The sequence below is a fragment of the Prionailurus bengalensis genome, chromosome X (genome assembly GCF_016509475.1).
Source record: "Prionailurus bengalensis isolate Pbe53 chromosome X, Fcat_Pben_1.1_paternal_pri, whole genome shotgun sequence".
NCBI lineage: Eukaryota > Metazoa > Chordata > Mammalia > Carnivora > Felidae > Prionailurus > Prionailurus bengalensis.
The window spans coordinates 5,476,306-5,497,342 of NC_057361.1; the positions used below are offsets into that span (position 1 = coordinate 5,476,306).

At 40.9% G+C, this 21,037-nt stretch overlaps 1 long non-coding RNA gene across 1 annotated transcript in view; it reads left to right on the forward strand.

The window, feature by feature from the left end:
* LOC122477601 overlaps nucleotides 1-21,037 on the forward strand; it is a 309,990-nt gene that overhangs the window by 234,592 nt on the left and 54,361 nt on the right. Inside the window, exon 4 of the long non-coding RNA XR_006295734.1 lies at nucleotides 5,273-5,343. This is a non-coding gene — a long non-coding RNA (uncharacterized LOC122477601). The remainder of the gene's footprint in view (nucleotides 1-5,272; nucleotides 5,344-21,037) is intronic.

Here is a 21,037-nt window from a genome sequence, read left to right on the forward strand (position 1 = left end):
CCTCACAGCACCTCTCAGTTGGGAGGAACGGCTGACAGCGTGAGGGCCTTGTTCCCGCACAGCCTTCCATACTCGGGGAAGTAGCGACCGAGTCGAGGAGGCCTCTGTCTCGTGGCTGTAGGTTTCTACCTGGGAGGAGTCTAGGAGGCCTCTGTCTCATGCTTGTAGAGGCCGATGTGTTACCTCTTTGCCTTGCATCTTCAGATCAAGAGGAGCTACATCCAAGTAAAGCCATCTGCACCAGGAGATGATTTAGGAGACGCAGTCTTCTAATTTAAGCCTGACCCTGATGCTGGAATGGCGTGAGGTTTCGGCATCTTGCAAGAGAAGTGAATGTTTGGAAACCAGGTATTGGATGCTGGTCACAAGTCTCCAGACAGCTCCCACTGAACCGCATCTTGTATGCATGCTCTTGTGGGGCCCCCTGCTCCTTGAATTTGGGCTGTCTCCCTGACCTTATTGGTCACGTGATGCTGTGCCCCTCCGTGCCTGAGTCTCAGGGAGGTGTGGAAGCCTTTACTTTTGTGATTTCACAATCCCTGAGCCACTCTGCAAGAAGTCCAGCTTGCCTGCTGACGAGACCACAGGGAGACCTTGAGACTCACTCAGGAAGAGGCTCTGAGGCTACATGGGAATCCCAGATGTGTGGACATGCCTGCAGAGATCAGTCTCGTAAGGATCTGTGACAGGCTGCCAGAAATATAACTAAACCATCATAAATGTCCAATCCAGTCACGCTCTTTCAGATAATATTAGGTGAGCCCAGCTTGCCCACAGAATCATGAGCGATAATAAAATCATTATTTTAATAAATTCCCGAGTGTTAAGATAGATTGTAACATACAGTGAAAAGGCAATACTTACGTTGACTATAATCCCAACCCAATTATGTAATATTAATCTCAGGCACCACCATATCTGTTTGTAAGTTTGCAACAGATGCTGTTCCCTCTGAGAAATGAGTCTTTTTTCTTTGGGCAGGAAAAGCCTACTTATCAATAGTGTGCTGAGCCTAACATGACTCCCCATAGAGAGAAGTGACTTCCTTCTGTGCCTTTATAATTCTCTCGCTTTATATGTAGCTAGGTAGGTAGGCAGGCAAACAGGCGGATAAATATAGGTGGGTGGATAGCAGATCTATCGAGATCGCAGTGATCTGTGTAGGTCTGGCATACTCATGTTTTAAAAAATTTCTGGGGGTGCCTGGGTGGCTCAGTCGGTTAAGCGTCCAACTTTGGCTCAGGTCATGATCTCACAGTTTGTGAGTTCAGGCTCTGCATCAGGTTCTGTGCTGACAGCTTAGACCCTGGAGCCTGCTTCTGATTCTCTGTCTCCCTATCTCTGCCCCTCCCTGACTTGTACTGTGTCTCTCTGTCTCTCTCTCTCTCTCTCTCTCTCTCAAAAGTAAACATTAATTTTGTTTTTTAAATTTCTGTATCCCCACTGTGTAACACCTAATAGGTACTGAACAACTGTTGTTGATTGAATAAACTTTGCTTGCAGAATTGTTTAGAACCCTTGGGTGAATTTTGTAAAGAAGAAACATGAAGCCTACATTGTAGAATCACTCACTAACAAAAACGTGTAGTAAGTGTATTAAATATATCCCATCCATCCAACTTTTATATTTAATTATTGAAATCAGTTAGTTTTAAACATCCCTTTTAGTTGGTTTTTGGAAGAAAATTCTGGAATGTGGGAACCATGAATTTTCTTAACGTCTTCTGCAGCCAAAGTGCTGACTGCTGATTTGTTCTCCTCTTCCTGTGCCCTGGCCAGCTACAATTTATTGCATAAGAAATAATAAAGTTATTCCTTTTAACATTGAAATATTTCAGTAACAAATTACAAGAAATAACAAAAAGGATGCACTAAACATCATGTTGTTGCCTCTGACTTGTTGGCGTTTGCAAAAGTTAAAAATCCAACATTTTCCACCTAAGCAGGATCATCATTAAAAATGACAGGGGTGTCTGGGTGGCTCAGTCATTAAGTGTACCACTTTGGCTCAGGTCATGGTCTTGTAGTCTGTGGGTTCGAGCCCCATGACAGCTCAGAGCCTGGGATCTGCTTCAGATTCTGTGTCTGTCTGTCTCTCTCTCTCTCTCTCTCTCTCTCTCTCTCTCTCTCTCTGCCCCTCCCCCACTTGTGCCCTATCTCTCTCTATTCCTCAAAAGTAAACGTTAAAAACTTTTTTTTAATAACCCAAAATAGGGGCGATTGGCTGTCTCTGTCAGTAGAGCATGCGATTCTTGATCTCAGGGTCGTGAGTTCAAGCCCCACATTGGGCTTGGAACCTACTTTAAAAAGGTGGGAAATTATTAGCCCCATAAATAAATATGCTTGTATAGATATATGGTAAGTATCCAGATTGTAGTTCTGTCTCAGTAAAATTTCATCAGCATACTGTGTCATTCGCCAAGGTCTCACTTCTGTGTTTATGGGATCCTCGGACATAAAAGAGTTTTAGTCCCCAAGGAGGATTCAAAATATAAATCAAGCAAAAACACTGATCCTTTGACTCACAGAACCTCAGGGTATAGGAGGATTGGAAGGGGTGTTGGGAAATTTTCTAGATTGAATTTGTGGCCTGTTTGGGGGCTCCCATTACATCTGTATTACATGGGCACCCAGCTGTGTTTGAGCAGTTTTAGGAATTAGGACCTTCAAAGTCCTACAAAACTGTCATTCTCAGAGGCTAAAAAAAGAAAGCTGTCTGCAAAGATATGAATAATTGGCATTTGGAAAAGAATATCTTGCCCTACAGTTTTCAGGCACGAGTACATCAGGAAATAAATTGTGCACACTTGTCAATTCGTGTGACTTGTTTTTTCAAATTAAATTATTTGAAGTTCCTAATGGCTACGACAGGAGGATCAGTATTAATCCAACACCAGTAAGGGAGTTTTTCTGGTATTTGGAAAAGTTGAAGAGACCACTCAAACAGGGAAATGATTGATAACTTAGTAAATTCTCTGTAGAGTAGTCAGCTGAAAACCACACTAAAAAACAGACTCTAAAGATGGAAAATAAGAAAAGTCAATGTTACATCAAAGATAGAAAGTCACCATGCCCTTCACTTATAAAGACAATGAATGTGAACTTCAAACTGTTGCATAAAGATACTTGAAGGCTTTTGGGGATAAAGAAAGGATTTGAAGGTCTTAATAAAATACAGATACCATAAGCATGTTGTCATCTGCAAACCTGAGAAGAGATTAAATCTTTACAAGTGTTTTTCATTAAAAAACAAAACAAGAACTTTGTGCATCTCTGTCCCCATCTTGATATATACCTTTCTTAGCTCAGAGGCAGGCGTATACCATGTACTCAGGGAAATATTTGCTGAAAGACAGGGTGAAAATGGGGATTTTCCTAGTGGCATCCTGAATATAGATAAAATGAATATAATATAATAAATAATTGAACTGAATTAAAGAGGTTGACCAAGTAATCGCTTTACATTTTTGGAAATGATGGTCTTTGTTGGAATATTCTAATCAGTGTTCCTAAGAAGGTAAATTGGGGGAAAAAATTGGAATTAAGGATATGTACTATCATAGACTTATTTTTTGCAGTTTTATGCTACTAAGCTACAATACCTATTTGGTTTTCAAATATAATTGGAGACACTTGAAAATCATACTATGCTCTTGAAAGTGTTTATGTAAAACTTATATAAGTTATCCCGTTATAAATTCATCTCTTGGTCTCTTGGTTATTTCCTGTTATTTCAGTATTCAGACAAGATGAAATTCAATCACTTAAAAAGAAATTTACAACCGGGCCAGTGCACAAACCCCAAATTCTGAAATTGCTTTTCTTCTTGGCTTCTGTGGAGAAATATGTCAAGCACATTCTTTCATGTAGGTCCAGAAGTATGATCAGGATGTTGGGATTGTTTTTGACCATTCTAGAGTCTGTAGAATTTTCCTCATATTAGCTGTGAGGTATGGATGCCACGTAGTCTGAGCTTCGTACACTGTCTAGCCGGGTAAGGAACAGGAGTTAGCCCTCTTCCAAGATACAAAAGAGCACAGTTAATTCAGTAGGATATATGGCCAGTGAAACGATACTCGTAGAAGCTGCGATGTTAGCATCACGCACAGTCTACAGAGGCATAGAGTCCTATAAATGTCTTTGAAGTGTCTTGTGAGTTGTGATAGTGGCCGATGGGAAGATTATGAAACCGTGTTCAGAAGAGAATGTAGCTGCATATTGATCAGTTCGGTGCATCACGTGCTGTGTCGTTGGAGCATCCCGGATTTGACTGGCATCCTTGAACTTGGTATTTGTACCTAGAACACAGCAGCCCAGGCTGTTCCCCAGCCCTCTTCTAAAGTAGTTGAATTTGTAACTCCTGGCAAAAATATGGGTTCGGGATAGCACAGACGCCTTGAAAAATTCGTCCTGGATGACTGCACCCACATCCTCCATTTCAGGCCTCACTTTGGGGGTGTCGTTTGCTTGCTTCGTTAAATCAGGGAATATATACACACAGAAAGTTGAATTTTCCATTTGAAACTTTATTCCCAGCCCCAAACTGGAAACTTTCCAAATACCCATCAGTAGAAAAATAAATGATCTTATATTCATGGTTATATGCCATGGATAATTACAGCAAACACCTTAAAGGGACGCATACCATGGATGAATCTTATCAGTCTGATAATAAGCACGGGAGGACGTAAAAACCTGCCTTCTGTGTGTCAATTAGACAGCAGGAACCTTCTGACTAAGTAGATTCAGAAGTTGAGCTTATGTGGATAAGGTGAGAGCCGTGACCTTCAGTTGTGGGTGAGGTATTAGGTGTGGAATATTCTACGGTGTGGGGGAGACACTCAAGCAAGGTGCGGTGTTGTGTCCAGTGCTGTGATCATTCTGAATGTTTCGGCCAGCTGCACCTGTACCTCCCTGTCATCACATACCCCGGTCTGCCAGCACAAACCACAGGGAGCCCCATCTCTTCTGGGTACGCCCGGGAGCCCAATACCATCATACGCAGTCCCCTCGGAAGGAAGCTTTGATATGAATACATCAGTATCTGATGTATTGTAGTCCCGATGACCACCTGTTTAACCTGCTGTGTGTATCCGACTTGTCAGCCTTGCTGATGCCTCTTAGAAGTCTATACAGGGACATGTCATTTATCCACAGCTGTTTCCAAGTTCAGTGTTTTGGATTATCTCAATCAACCTTTCCAAAACTGTTCTCTTATTATTATGAATAGTGCCATGCCAATGACTTTGCTTCTTATATGTTTTCTTCCTAGGATTTATACATCTGTAGAATATTACCACCGAAGGCAAGTGAAGACATGATCTCCAAACCCAGCTTTTTCAGGTAAGGAAACTAATATTCAGAGAGGTTACAGCAACTATCCCGAAACACAGGGCTGTTTATGGTGAAAGGTATTGTTAAACGGCCAAAGGTATATTAATACCCTCATGTTCCTTCTTCCATTATAAGACTGCGGGGTTTTGGGGTGCCTGCGTGGCTCAGCCGGTTGAGTGTCCGGCTTCGGCTCAGGTCATGATCTCACGGTCCGTGAGTTCGAGCCCCGCGTCGGGCTCTGCGCTGACAGCTCAGAGCCTGGAGCCTGCTTCGGAGTCTGTGTCTCCCTCTCTCTCTGCCTCTCCCCTGCTCATGCTCTGTCTCTCTCTGTCTCAAAAATAAATAAAAACATTAAAAAAATTTTTTTTTTTTAAATAAAAAAATAAAAAAAAAGACTGCGGGGTTTTTCATGGGTCTGTTTTGTTAATCACATCTAAATTAGATTCTTTAAAGATTTTCATTAAGTTCAAATTATACCCAACTCACACTAATATTTTTCAGTGTCAAAATCTGTAGAATATTTAAAAACATTCGAATTCGAACCTGCTTAAAACACATTTTTAAATGTCTTTTAAATATCTTAGAATTATGTTTTATGTGTTAGAAATTATAGTCTTCATAAAGTGTTTTAGTCTGCTTTCTTATTTAGCACTTTTTTTAAAGTTTCTTTCTTTCTTTCTTTCTTTATTTTTATTTATTTATTTATTTATTTATTTATTTATTTATTTATTTATTTAGTTTTGAGAGAGAGAGAGAGAGAGAGCGCGCAAGTGGACAGAGGAGGGGGAGAGAGAGGGACACACAGATTCTGAAGCAGGCTCCAGGCCCTGAGCTGTCAGCACAGAGCCCGGCCCAGGGCTTGAACCCACGGATCGTGAGATCATGATCTGAGCTGAAATCAAGAGTCAGACACTTAATCAAGTGAGCCACCCAGGAACCCCTCTTATTTAATACTTTATCAGTGTTATTTTCCATAACACCAAATGTGTAAATTGTAAGTTAATGGTTGTCTTTCCATGGAAATAGCAAAACCTCATCTGCTAATCTCTTTTGTGGGCCCTTGACAGTGCTTACTGCTGTGAATGTTTCCTGACACGTAACTTTTGATTTGTTAAAACAGTTTCCTTTTGGCAAAGGTTCAGGAAGAAGGTTATTGCGATTAATGTTTTGAGAATGAATAAAATGTTGTGCAAAAGACAGAGGAGTCAATAGACAAGGAGAGGCCTCTGGGCGAGTTCCACCTTGTCCCTGTATAGTCACAGCACTTCAGCAAGCTACTGAACCTTTGGAGCTTCCCTTTTCTTATTAGGAAATGAGTGTAGTCACGCGTTTCTAACACGAATGTTATTAGGACAGTTTGCAAATAAAATATTCTGTCCAGTGGTAAAATACAGCAAGTGCTCAATGAATGATGTGTAATATTTTCTTTATGGGTCTTCAAATATTGTTTTCCAAAGCATTATGATATTTTACTTTCCTAACATCCACCTGGGATACATCTCTTCGTAACATACTGGTTTATGTATTGGGCCTACATTTATAGCTGAACTTTGCTCTGAGTTTGATTCCTCTAATTGTCTCTCTCGTTTTGTCCTTCTTAGATGAATCAAGTAGTTACTACATTACATTAAAAAAAAAAAGTAATGGATAAAGAGACTATCTATTCTATTAATTGATTAAAACACCAGATAATATTGTCATGAATATGTATCCGACTTAGATGGCCCATGAGAATCTCTAGCTGGCACCCCATTTCTCGAAACATGTGAACGTATAATATTGCATCCTGGACATTCAGAATACAGAAAAAAAGGCATTTAAACCACAGAGAATCTGAAGAGATATTTGGGGATTCTCTCCTTGCGTTCAAAGAAAACTGGAGATACTGTAATGTTTGGGGGGCATTGTACTGCTTCTGTTCTGAGACACTGAGGTCAGCCATGTGTAATGACAGTTTCGAGAACATGGCACTTTTAGGAGCCATGTTCAGGAGTTACAAGAGCATGGGTGATGCTGATGTGCTGCATGTGACTATATGCTATTTCAACTCAGAAACACCATTCCTGGTGATTCTTTTTTTTAAAAGATTTTATTTTTTGGGGGGCAGTTTTAGGTTCCTAACAAAATTGGGAGGGAGGTACAGAGGTTTCTCATATACCCCCTGCCCCTCACACATACACAGTCTCCCCAGTTATCAGCATCACTTACCAGAATGGTACATTTTTTACTGACGATGCATCATACTCCCCCCAACATCCACAGCTTACCATAGAGTTCAGTACATTCGGTGATTTTGGACAAATGGACAGTGACACGTATGGCCCATTATGATGTCAAACAGACCAGTTTCACTGCCTTAGGAATACTCTCTGCTTCCCTATTCATCCCCCCGACCCCCTAACCTGACGCTTTTGGGGAAAAAAAAATAATAAATGTTTTTCATTGAAAGTCACACGTGATAATGAAGTACAGAAGAAGAGAAGAATCAGAAAATTATCCATGCCCTTGACATTTTCAGAGTCTGTTAACACTCTCTTCTATCCTTTATAAATGCACAGGCTTGAGCACACAGGCTCCTGTTTTCACCTTGTGTGGTCAGACCGATGCGTGCTTCTTGGAGCAACCTAACATTGGCTTTCCCACTGACCTCTAGTGCGTCAACTAATGTCTTAGGTGCAGAAAATATAAGGGCAAGCATTGTAATTGGTTTTCCTTGTTGTTACTCTTGGTTTATTTTCTTGTGGGAATGTAAGGAAAAATATATATTAGAGAGGTGTGCATAGTGCAGTATCACACATAAATGGTCACTGATTGTACTTTTAAAATATGTGAGTAATCTGTAATCCTTTTCATGGTCCGCTGAGACTGTTTTCTATTTTAATGTATCTGATGCAGTGTGCCTTTTTCACAGAATCATTTTGTTTTGAAAAGATACAGAGAAGTTAGCACTTCGTGGCGTTACAAAGCTGCGAAAACTCATGTCCGCAATCAAATGAATAATTACATATCCTCCTAACTAAATGTGTAAAAGTACACCAATGTTTATGGTTTTAACTTGCAAGTAAGAAAAAGAAACTTTTCTGCCTCAGGATGCTCATGAGAACTGATTTTTGTGTTTTTGGCAGTGTCTTTTGGGTGGATGCATTTTACTGTCGTCTTTCTAAAGAATTAAATGCAAATTGGAAACTAAGGGAAGAGAAATAAAATGCCACAGAAATTGCAAAGGAAGATTTATCACTTGAATATTATGAACATTGTTGCTCAACCTTGCGATATCTGCAACCATGATTCTCAGACATCTAAGATTAACAGAATTGAGATTGGCTGGTAAATTTCAGACTCTAGAAAGCCTCAGATAAGATGATGTGAGCATGACTCATTAACATTAAATCAGTCACTGACTTAAAAATGTTTAAGTAGATTGTACAAAATAATATTTTATTAATGCTTTCCAGTGGGAAGGAGCAAGGAGGAAATAGAAAAATATGCAAGAAAGACTCCCTTGATCTTTTCAAGTAACATGGCATGCTCGCTGTAATTGTATTATTATTAATGTGCGTGTATGAGACTGGGATCAAGAGCTAATTAGATGTTTGAAGATTCAGATGATCTGAAACTATGCCAATAATGAGACAGAGAAGCAAACTCACCCAATTAAATGAGCAGCACGCCCTGAAACTTGGAGAAAATGCAGCGGTATTAAAACTGATTTTAGCATGGAGAACAGTGTTCCAAAATCCAGGAAAACATTAAGCCTTTGGAGGAGATACTGTATTTTCACAAGGTCTTCTATTTGGAAATCAACTTTACTCATCTGTGGTGCTCGTTCAGCTGTACTGATGGAAGAGAATGGCCAGTTGATTTGGAAAACAGTTCAAGAGGGGTCCATGAGTTTTTAACTGAGTGAAATATTTTTAAGCCACTATAATACAGCTCAGTTTTAACAACATTAATTTGTGCGCCTCATTCAGCTTTACTGTGTTCTTAGGGAGATGGAAAGTTTGCAATTTGTAAATAGGCCCGATATGCCCATTATGTGATTGTGGGTCCATCTCAAGGGTAGATTTTAGAGATGGACTTAGTTGTTTCTGTGACATTTATGGAGCATGTGGCATGTTAAAGGCAAGACATCAAACATTGGGGCCAGCCTTTGGCTGCAGGCGGTAGACGGCACAGGTCAGTACTAGTATTATACGTATGATGGCCCTAGGCCAGAAGATCTTTCTGCCCATCGGAAAATATATTGCATGTGTCCCGTGTCCGTAGCTTTGTTTCTTCAAGTTGTTGTTTTCTCTAGCCTCTTGCACATTAAGGCCCACAAGAGACTTACTTGTAAAAAGGCTTGTGTGGGCTCTCACTTGGGCGGCCAGGGGTAGGAAGGTTGTGGAAAATGCCTCTCTGTTTCTTAAAGGTCATTTTTAAAGGTTGATTTGAATGTGCATTCAGAGCCCAGACTGTTGTCTTGAGCCATAAACAGGATGGGGTTGCATCCCTATTGTCTTTCTCTCTTCTCTTCCATTAGCAAGACCTTTTGGAGCTATAAGGTAGAAATATGCAGTTACTTTCCAGTACATTTTAGAAATCCCTTTGCACAGTTCACTCTGAGAACACTCATAGTGCGTTGGAAATGAGCATTTTCCCCGAGTGGCGACTCACATGATAGTCTGGAGAAAATGTTGCAGGCACCCCCACTTTAAATTAATAAAAGGTGGCTGTGGTCCTGCAGAAGGCTCCATATTGGCTTGCAACTAAGGATGTCAACTGGTTGATTTTTGTTTCTTATAAAGTGGCCAATATGTGGTTTGGAGCTGTGATGAAGGGAAATTTTTGTAACAGTAAGAAACCATCCTTCTGCTTTGTAATAATCCAGGAATGTATAAATACTCACAAGCCTAAGACATTTTAATATTATGCCTGAAAACAAATACTAAGAGGAGCATCTTGTCTCTGTTGCCTTCATCTAGTTTTCATGAATGTAGCCAGTGATGAAGGCAGTAAATTAATGTACAAAACCAGAGAAGAGGAAGGGAGCTGTGAGTTGACCACGATGGTGTATCCAGACATGACAGACCTGTAAAACCCATAGCACGGCACCCCTGGACTTAGCCAGTACGAGTCCTCAGTTGGGCACACACCCTGTGCCATCAGTCCCATAAACATTGTGAGCACATGCTTGCTCACATAACTTACTCAGTTACTTACCACCTTCAGTCATGTTATGACTTTTATGCAGTCCGTTCCATTTTTATTTTAGTTGTTGTTTCCCTTAAAGGTCCATGAATTTTGAGTCCTAATTTGGATGGTTTGCTTCCAGGATGGCTTCTCGGATGTTGTTTCCTTCCTTCCCTTCCTTCCCTCCCTTCCCTTCCCTTCCCTTCCCTTCCCTTCCCTTCCCTTCCCTTCCCTTCCCTTCCCTTCCCTTCCCTTCCCTTCCCTCCCTTCCCTTCTTTTCCTCTCTTTCCTCCCTCCTGGGTTAGTTCACCCATTTTTCTCACCCAGACATTCTCTCCTTTATATGTAATACTTGTTTTCCTGAACTATATCTTCAAGTTATGTCACCAAGGAGACTGTATAGGACATAAATTTCATGAAGCCTGACTATATTTATGCTTTGCTTCTTCAGGCTTGATTAATAGTTTGACTTGGTTTGTATCATTTTTCCTAAGGACTCTGAGATGCCACTCTTTCTACAACCACACTCACATGTGAAATGTCTAAAGCCAGTCTTAATCTCATTCATTTGTACATCATCTCTCCTGATTATATATTCTACTCTCTGTGAGGTTTATTTCTTCTTGGTGTCCTGAAACTTCACAAGGATTTGAGTTCTCATGCATTCATGCTACCTTTGACCCAAAATCATGAGTTTAATGATTTTATATTTTAAAAATAAGTTACTCCCTTTTGTTTTTTTCTTTCTATAAGCTGGTCTGGTATGATAGAAGCTCTTGATTGAGCAACTAAATCCCTTATGCCTCAAATGGTATGTTTATTTTTTCGCTCTATTTTCTGCGACTTTCCTTACTTCGTCTACCATCCTACCAAGGAATTATTTCCATTCTTATATTTTAAATTTCCAAGTATTCTTTATGGCTTTCTCATTATTCAATGCCTTTTCATATAAATCTAATTTTTGTTAATGGATGGAAAATGATTTGAAAATTATTGAGAGCTAGGTCATTGTGTGTGTGTGTGTGTGTGTGTGTGTGTGAGAGAGAGAGAGAGACAGAGAGAGAGAGAGAGAGAGACAGAGAGAGCAAGAGAGAGAGAGAGAGAGAGACATTCTGTTCCCTAAATCATATGTTTCTTTTGAGATCAGTTCTATCTTTAAATTTTTTTTAATATTTATTTATTTTTGAGACAGAGACAGAGCATGAATGGGGGAAGGTCAGAGAGAGGGAGACACAGAATCTGAAGTAGGCTCCAGGCTCTGAGCTGTCAGCACAGAGCCTGACTCAGGGCTCGAACTCACAAACTGTGAGATCATGACCTGAGCTGAAGTCGGATGCTTAACTGACTGAGCCACCCAGGCACCCCAATTCTATCTTTAATGTACAGTTTTTTGATTATCATTGATTTTGGAGAGAGAGTGTGCATAAGTGGGGGAGAGGGGCAGAGGGAGAGGAATCCCAAGCAGGCTCCACTCTCAGCACAGAGCCTGACATAGGGCTCCATTCCATGACCCTGGGATCATGACCTGAGCCGAAATCAAGAGTTGGACATTTAACCGACTGAGCCAGCCAGGTGCCCCTGCTTTGTTTTGTTTTGTTTTGTTTTGTTTTGTTTCCCTAGTCTTCTGCCTAACTTCTCTTTGACTAATGCCTTGGAGTTGTCAGAAGATAGGGTTGGGGGTACAAAGTGAATGATGGGACTTTCATGATGTTCCATTTTCCCACTACTTTTCCCCAGTGACCGTGAAAGCCATCCAGGTATTCAGTCCAGATGAGCAATTTGCAGACTAAAAGGTCTTGTTGGATTGAGCTTTTGAGGGTTGGATTGAATATCAGAAAGTTCCTGAATGATGGAATAAGGATGTCCTTTTCTGTGGGATCCTAGAAATGGCTCTGGTTGTTCATTTCCTCCAGGCACTCTGTCAGCTTAGAAGGACAGGAGCCCTTTGGTGTTTGTTTTCTGTGGGGCTGAGGAGGCAGGGTGAGAAACGCCTAGGAAATCTGCCCTGTAGCCAACCTCCATTACCCAGGTCCTGTCCCACCCACGAACCTCTGCTCCATGTTCTCTGAGTCTGATTTTCACTACACAGTCAAGCATATCTCCTACAAGCTGGGTTGCAGGGCTCAGTTTCTTACACTTAATAGTCCTTCCAGAAACCTGGTGGAATCTGTTGTTCAGAGCTGACCACCTCCTACTTTTCCTTCTTGGCTGTTGCTATCGCTCTTCTTAAATGGTCCTCCTGGGGGCGCCCGGGGGGCTCACTCGGTTGAGTGTCTGGCTTTGGCTCAGGTCATGATCTCACGGTTGGTGGGTTGGAGCCCCACATCGGGCTCTGTGCTGACAGCTCGGAGCCTGGAGCCTGGAGCCTGCTTCTGATTCTGTGTCTCCATCTCTCTCTCTGCTTCTCCCCCACCCATACTCTGTCTCTCTCTCTCTCAAAGATAAATAAACATTAAGAAAAAAAAATTTTAAGGGGCATGCTGGAAGAGTGATTTCTGTGTGATGATTCAAACCTGACACACTCAGAACACACTTTGCACAATGACCCCCACATTTCATGAACTTTTTTTCTTCTCCTATAAAATGAAGAGATTGGACAAATCATCTGTAACCTTCCTTCCGTAATCATGGCCTTTATCCTGTTGCTGTCACATACTATAGGCAAACATCTAAAACACTAACTGAACTCTCGCCTTTTAGAAATTTGATTCACAACCAAAAACATAGAAATTACTAATGGTAGCCTATTCCTATGAAATGTTGCCATTTCATATGACATTTCACACTTATAACTTGACCTTATTTTGTTGGTAATAAGCTTCACAAGTAAAAAGATAGCCTTCTGAAAGCACAGAATATAAAAATACTTGTATAGATTTTAAGAAAAGTATTTTGATTCTGTAAGTATGAAAGGACATCTCAAACACTTACTTTTTCAGCAGTTTTATTTTAAATGCCAATTGTTTTGTTTTAGCTTTTTTCTGGGATAATGGAAATGGAAGTTCCGATTCTGCCTAATGAACTGAAGGCTACAGAATTATATATTATCTCTTTTCAAATAAAAGCAAAGACAGTGCCTTCCCTGTAAGGGTTCTTAGATTTTGGAGTTTGCGTCCGTCCAGCATTTGCCAGATTTATTTTACATCTGACCCCTACTGTTTGCCTAAATTAGATTGGAAATTAAAGAACAGAGGATGCCTGGAGCAAAAGAACACATTTTTTTTTTGGATGTTTGAGCAAAGCAGCAGAGGAAACATCAGCTGGGCACTGTGACCTAGGACTCATTGAATCAGCCTGGGAATTGCTAATAGAAATGGGCCTCATATGTGAAAAAAGTATAAAGACTTAATTTCTGCAAAATGTGCAACCTGACGGTAAGGTATTTTGTATTTCATTTAATGTCACTACTAGGAAGTAGCCCCTCCTGGCTTTTCATGTTTTTATACCACTTTATTCTTTCCTTTTTCCCTTTCTTTGAAAAGTCAACAAACAAAGAACAACCACAACAACAAAAACACAGATCATTTGGTGCATAATGTCCTGTAATGTGGCATTTTTTTTAAACGTCGGTGTGTATCGTGTATGTATTTTGAGGAGACCGTCAACGTCTTCACAAACTCCTTACTACTTGCATGGATTCGTCATTTTGGGGAATCAACCCAAGCTAAGACGTTGAAGCAAGTGCTGGAAGGAATACAGGATGAATATAATGTAGATTTTGCCTTTTACCATCTTAAAAGGGCTGCAAGACAGGCCAGATCATGAGGCATAGACTTCCAAGGGCCACATTCTTGCGCCATAGAAACTAAAAGTGGAAAAGACACTCATATCACGTAAGAGGTCTTCGTGTGGTAGGTCACATCTGAACTCAGTGTCAAGAATGGGCAGTATCTTGGCCTGTATTTCGCCTATACAGCTGTGCAAGGACACAAGTTAGAACATGCTAGAAGAAGAGCAAATACATCAGTTTGATCGGAGGAAACAGTGTGTGATGTCAGGAGAAGGGCAGTAATGCCAGAAAGGTAGACTGCAGGTGGGCTTGGAGACTTTGAGGACCATCCGGAGGATTTTACAGTTCATAAAGTATGTAATAATTCATGCATAGCTTTTGATTCGCACCGTAGCATGGTCACAGCTGCGTTTCTGGAAGGAGAATCCTAGCGGTGGAGGTTAAGGGGGAGCTCAGAGCAGAGACTGGAGATCAGGAGTGAGGAGGTTGTTAGAGAAATTTAACTAAAGTCCAGGCCAAAAACCAGGAAGGGGTGGACTTGAGAAATGTGTAGATGCTTAGGGTCTCACAAAGCCGAAGTCAAAGTGCCATGCAAGGCTAGGCTCTTACCTTCACGCGGTGGAGACTGGGTCTCCGCGCTCGTTCACGTGCTCAAAGAATCCAGCTCCTTGTAGGACGCAGGACCTTGCTTTGGGGCTGGGTGTTGGGCAGGGACCACTCTTACCCGTTCCTACGTGTGGCCCCTTTGTTTTCAAAGCAAGCCATGATGCATTGACATCTTCTCATGCTTGGGATATCTGTGACCTTCCCTTCTGCTAATGAACCAGGGATAGAGCCCTACTTATAAAGGACTCATGTGACACGATTGGACCCACTAGGATAACCGCCCTTTTACCTAACTCAAAATCAAACGATCAGTGACCTTATTTACATCTTCCAGAAACTCTTTGGCCTTGCACAGGATGTGCTCTCCTACAGTTGTACTTCTGGGGATCAGAGCAGGGACTCTGGTGTTCCCAGCACCTTACAACTCCGCCCGCCATAGCATCTCGTAAGGGATGACTCTTCTGCAGGAGGGGCACATCTGTGCCACTTTCTCCTTCACACCAGCTGTGTGATTGGTTGCCTTTTACATTTTAACTTAAGAGACAAAGGGAAAGGAAATGCACCGGTGAGAGATAAAGAGCTACAATAAGGCATGACTGTTATCCTGAAATAATGCTGTCTCTGAAAAGTGTGGGGTAAGCACATATGCTGTGAGTTGGCACAGAATCAGCTTGTCAGGGGCTGGGAAGATACTCAGAAATGAAGGAATCTGTCACCACTCAACTCATGCCAACAAAAACGTCAGACCACATCAGCCGTGAGGGTAGTTTTGGGCTGCAGTAATGTGACAAAAATAGAGAATTATAAGTGGAGAAGATTTCAAAACTGGCCAGATCTACAACCTGAGAATTATAGTGCTTATTTTATGCCTGCAAGATGAAAAAGACAGTCATTTGAAATTTATAACAGTTGCAAGTGTGAAATTCTGACTTTCTGTGTGTATGTGACTATTATTGAGTCTTCTGTCTCCTAGAGATGGATGGAAATTCATAGACTATTCACCTCCATCTGTCTCTCTGCGCTGCAAAACCATTGCATTTCATTCAAGCTTCATTTTGTCTTCTAATCTCTTGCTGTTCTCATTAAGAGAAATTGCTGAAGTGAATTCTATGATGGGGAATCAACTTGGCTCCATGTTTTGGAAAGCAAAAGGACTAGAGAGGCAGAAATGGAATCGATAGTGAATGGAAATAGAATTTCTAATGGGACTTGTTCTTTGAGATTTTTTTTTTAACTTAGATACCATAACACCACATTGCAATGGCCAGTCATGGTGTTGGAGTCAATGCTGTAAAGACCATTGTCTGACCAGTCAGTAGGGCCCCCTAAGGACATCGAGACAAATCACAAAGCACGTATTCATTGTTTATAATTCACTTTTGTTCTCGACCTTCCCCCCTCCTCTCTCCACATATTCTGCCATTTCTTTTTTAAAAACCTCTTTATCATTGGGGCACGGAGGTGGCTCAGTCAGTTGAGCATCCGACTCTTGATTTCAGCTCAGGTCATGATCTTACGGTTTGTGAGTTCGAGCCCCACATCAGGCTCCACGCTGATGGTGCGGAGCCTACTTGGGATTCTCTCTCTCCCTCTCTTTCTCTGTCCCTCCCCTACCCACCCACTCGCTCGCTCTCTCTCTCTCAAAAAATAAATAAATAAAAACTTAAAAAACTCTTTATCATTTAATTGTTTAGGTTTTCTAGGAGTTCAAAAACTGTCATAGAATCTTCAGTCTTTCTTTGTCACACATTTATATGAAACCTCTTGTAAGTTTTCTTTTGATCAACATGGTTATATTTATTTTCAACATATTCCTTCTTGGGGTGAGACGTTTCATAACGAGCTATGGCTTTTATGACCACTGATTATCATAATTTCAGGAATCCTGCCACTATATAAGTAGCATATTTCAAATCAATCCAAGCTGGCATAAAACTCCATTTATGATATTCATAATAGACATACATAACTACATGACCACTATTTATCTTTTTAAACCTAGCCTACTAAAAACTAAACATGTATAAAGACTGATAGACTAAAAAAAGTTGAAAGACACTTTTGAGAAGTGTGAATTTTTCTTCATAGGAGACAGATTTCACACACACACACACACACAAACACACACACACACATATATACACAAGTGGAGTTAAGTGTTTGTTTTTTTTTTTTAAATAAGCTCTAGATTCACAGTCTACTCTCTTTAATATGGGGATGTGGTACAATTAATGGAATTATATCACATTTTAAATTCAAATCACATTGTTTCTGCTTGTCTCAAATCTTGTTTTAGACATTAGATATTTAATTGAATTGGTGAAGAAGCAAGTTATTTAAATATAGGTATTTTATAATGTCTAATTCAAAGATGATGGCATTAAAGTGGCATTTTGTGAGATATTGTAAACATACTGCTCTACAACATTTCTTAGTTGTTCGGATTTAGAATAAAATCCCAACATTAAAGTTGAAGTACTTCCCATACTGTGTTTCACATTTTGTTCTTGGCCCCAGGGAAAGTCACTTTGGAATGTAGTCAGTGTTTTTCCTTGTGGGAATGGGAAAGATGTGTGTAGGGTTATTTGCCTACATTTTCCCAAAGGAAACTTTAAAACCTTAAATGTAGCCTCCAGCTAGTGGTCGTCTTAGTTTTCTAGAACTAAAGCATGGATAAATTGTGAACCCGAGAAGTGTATCTTGATGCCCAGAGAAAAGCTGGCTCAGAGCTGTGGAATGCTCTGGAATCCATGCTTGGATGCCTATGGTTGGTAGAAGGAACAGAGAAGTGAGATTGGAGAGGGGAAATTCCAGCCCATGAAACAGGCAGCATGGAATGACAAATTAACAGTCAAATACTGTTTCAGATATGATTTTACCCCAGAGAAAAATTACATCTCTTCTTTCTCCACATGTCATAGAACAGAAAAGTCCCAAACACCATTTCCCAATCCCAGAGACAATTTCTTTTTTCTTAAAATGAAGTGAAATTTTTCTTGGTCACGATGGCACTTAATTGTGTTTTTGCTGTTGCTGAAAGGGGCCACTGGTGACCTCAGGACAAGCATTTGGAAAGCAGAGATGTGAGGACCTGTGGCCATCTTGGTGATGATCAGCACCTCAAGGGACCGGACAGAGCCCAGGATTTGCTTATATCCTGAAAACATGACATGAGCTAAGACATAAACAGGGAGATTTAGATGTACAAACACACTCACAACTAAACAGGTCTTCCCTCTAAGTAGGAAAGCAGGACCTAAGAAATTCTTGGGCACAACACTCTTTCACACACAAGTCAATCATAATGAGTAATGTTACACCATATTCATGGTTTTAAAATCACTTTGATTCTCAATGATTGTGGATTACTGACATATGTTTGTGTTTTGGTCTCTCAGTTTGGTCTTAAAAATTTTAAACTGTCACCCATTCAAGAGTGAACCATTGGGTATGGCAAATGGCTCGTCAAAGGTGTTTAAAGTTCTTAGAATTACTGGCAAGCATTGTAAGAGAGATAAGACTGTCTTTAAATCAGAAGTGTTTATTTATTATTATTATTTTTTTAATATGAAATTTATTGTCAAATTGGTTTCCATACAACACCCAGTGCTTATCCCAACAGGTGCCCTCCTCAATGCCCATCACCCACCCTCCCCGCCCTCCCACCCCCGATCAACCTTCAGCTTATTCTCAGTTTTTAAGAGTGTTATATGGTTTGGTTCTCTCCCTGACGTTTTTTTTCCTTCCCCTCCCCCATGGTCTTCTGCTAAGTTTCTCAGGATCCACATAAGAGTGAAAACATATGGTATCTGTCTTTCTCTGTAGGACTTATTTCACAGCATAACACTCTCCAGTTCCATCCACGTTGCTACAAAAGGCCATATTTCATTCTTTCTCATTGCCAAGTAGTATTCCATCGTGTATATAAACCACAATTTCTTTGTCCATTCATCAGTTGATGGACAGAAGTGTTTAAAATACAATTGTTTAAGATACTTTAGAACCTGAATGTTCAGTAGGGTACAGCTGATTGTATAGCATCACTGTTTATGGGTTTAAAAGTAAGCCGAGGACAACCTCACCATGTGTACGCTGTCCTCCCAGATCCTGGATGTGCATCTGGGCTCGAACCTTCCCTGAAGAACTCTGACAGGAGCAGTGCATGTTTTATGCGTATTTTCCCATTTCTTCACGTGTCTGATCCCACGGTTAGGATTCCTCTTTACCTGTTAGAGAAACGTCAGTAATCTGTCGATGCCCCTCACTGTTGTTTCAAAACCGCTATTGTATTTTTTCACAAAATCAACTGTTTCATCATACTTTGGCAGAAGGGTGGATTGACGAGTGTGTCTAGTGTATCAAGTTTATGCAAGCTCAACACAGACCACTGTAGCTTTTCTTAAACTTTGTTTGTGCTGACATGTCTCACACACCTTGCCTATGTTGCCCAATGTATTAGTTATTAGTTATCTATTGCTGTGTGGAAAATTACCACATAATGTCGTGGTGTTTGAAACAACCAAAATTCATGTATTATTCACATCATCTGTGGGTCAGGGGTCTGGGAAGGGTTTACCTGGTCCTTGGCTTTGGGGTTTCTCACAGGCTGCCATCAAGATGTCTGTGAGGGCTGTATCTCAGTGCTTGACTGCCAAGAGTTGATTCTAAGCACAAATGGTTGTTGGCAGCCTTCAATTCTTCACCAGTTGTTGGGCTGTGAGCCTCGTTTCTCTGCTGGATGTTGGCTGAATGCTGCTCCCAGGATCTTGCCATGTCGGCCTGTCCAACATGGCAACTTGCTTGATCGAATCCTGCGGTCCTAGAACACAGTGTAGAACGTATGTGAGCAAGGTGGAGGTCATCGTGTTTAGTAGCCTCGTTGGAGAAGTGTCTTTTGCCATGTTCAAGTCACTGGTCAAGCCCATACTGAAGAAGGGGGGTGATATGAGGGCATAAATACCAGAGGTGGGAATAACAGGGTGGGGAGTGCAGTCTTACAGTTGGCTCACCCCATTTGTGTCATGCCCTCTCACTTTCCATGTTAAAGTTTTGAGGCAGACATCTCTTTCCGTGGAAGCTCTTCCTTAAAGTAGACTGGTCATAAATACTAAATGTCCCCCCACCCCCAGAAATGAAAGACTCCGTTCTTGCATATTCCTGGAATTAGGATGTCTCTCCCCCTTTAGGGATTATGTGGCCCCATGCTACTCATAGTGTATGCTATGGATCACCTGGGAGCTCATTAAGATACGGATTCTCAGGTTTCACCCTAAAACTAGAATCAGCATTTTAGTGCGTTGCCCAGGTGACTTGTGTACACATTGAAGTTTGACAGGTATTGATCTAGTCTGGTGCTTCTTACCATAGCTGCACATTGGACTCACCCAGGAAGTTTTAACAGTACATATATCTGGGTCACATCTTCAGGGGGTTGCATTTTATTAGCCTAAAACATGGCCTGCACAAGTTCCTTACATGAGTCTGGGTATAGCTATATAGCTAGGATACAGAAGTGTTAATGTATTCTAGCGAGCATTGTAATAATCCTTGATAGAGAGGAAAATTCCAAACAATTTTGCATATATCATTAAATTTTTTTTAATGTTTACTTATTTTTGAGAGACAGAGAGGAAGAGAGAGAAACAGAGAGAGAGGGAGACACAGAATCTGAAGCAGCCTCCAGGCTCTGAGCTGTCAGCACAGAGCCTGACATGGGGCTCAAACTCATGAACCATGAGTTCATGACCTGAGTCAAAGTCGGATGCTTAACCGACACAGCCACGTAGGCACCCCTGCATATATCATTTTTAATTTGTTTTTATGTAAAATGAAGTTAAATTAAAAATTTTTTGGAGGGTGCCTGGGTGGCCCAGTCGGTTGAATGTCCAACTTTTGATTTCGGCTTGGGTCATTATGTCATGGTTCATGACTTTGAGCCCCACATCAGGCTCTGCACTAACGGTGTGGAGCCTGCTTGGGATTCTCTGTCTCCCCCTCTCCATGCCGCTCTCTCTCAAAAATAAATAAATAAACATTAAATTTTTTCTGTCATATGGTACAGTTGAAGATGCCTTATGCCAGTCTGGTTTAATTTTAGTGCTTCATCTTGATCACAAATGAATGAAGACAAACATTTCCTGAAATTCTTGATAATTTGCCTACAAATGAAAGATTTTAAAATCTGAAAGGAGACTA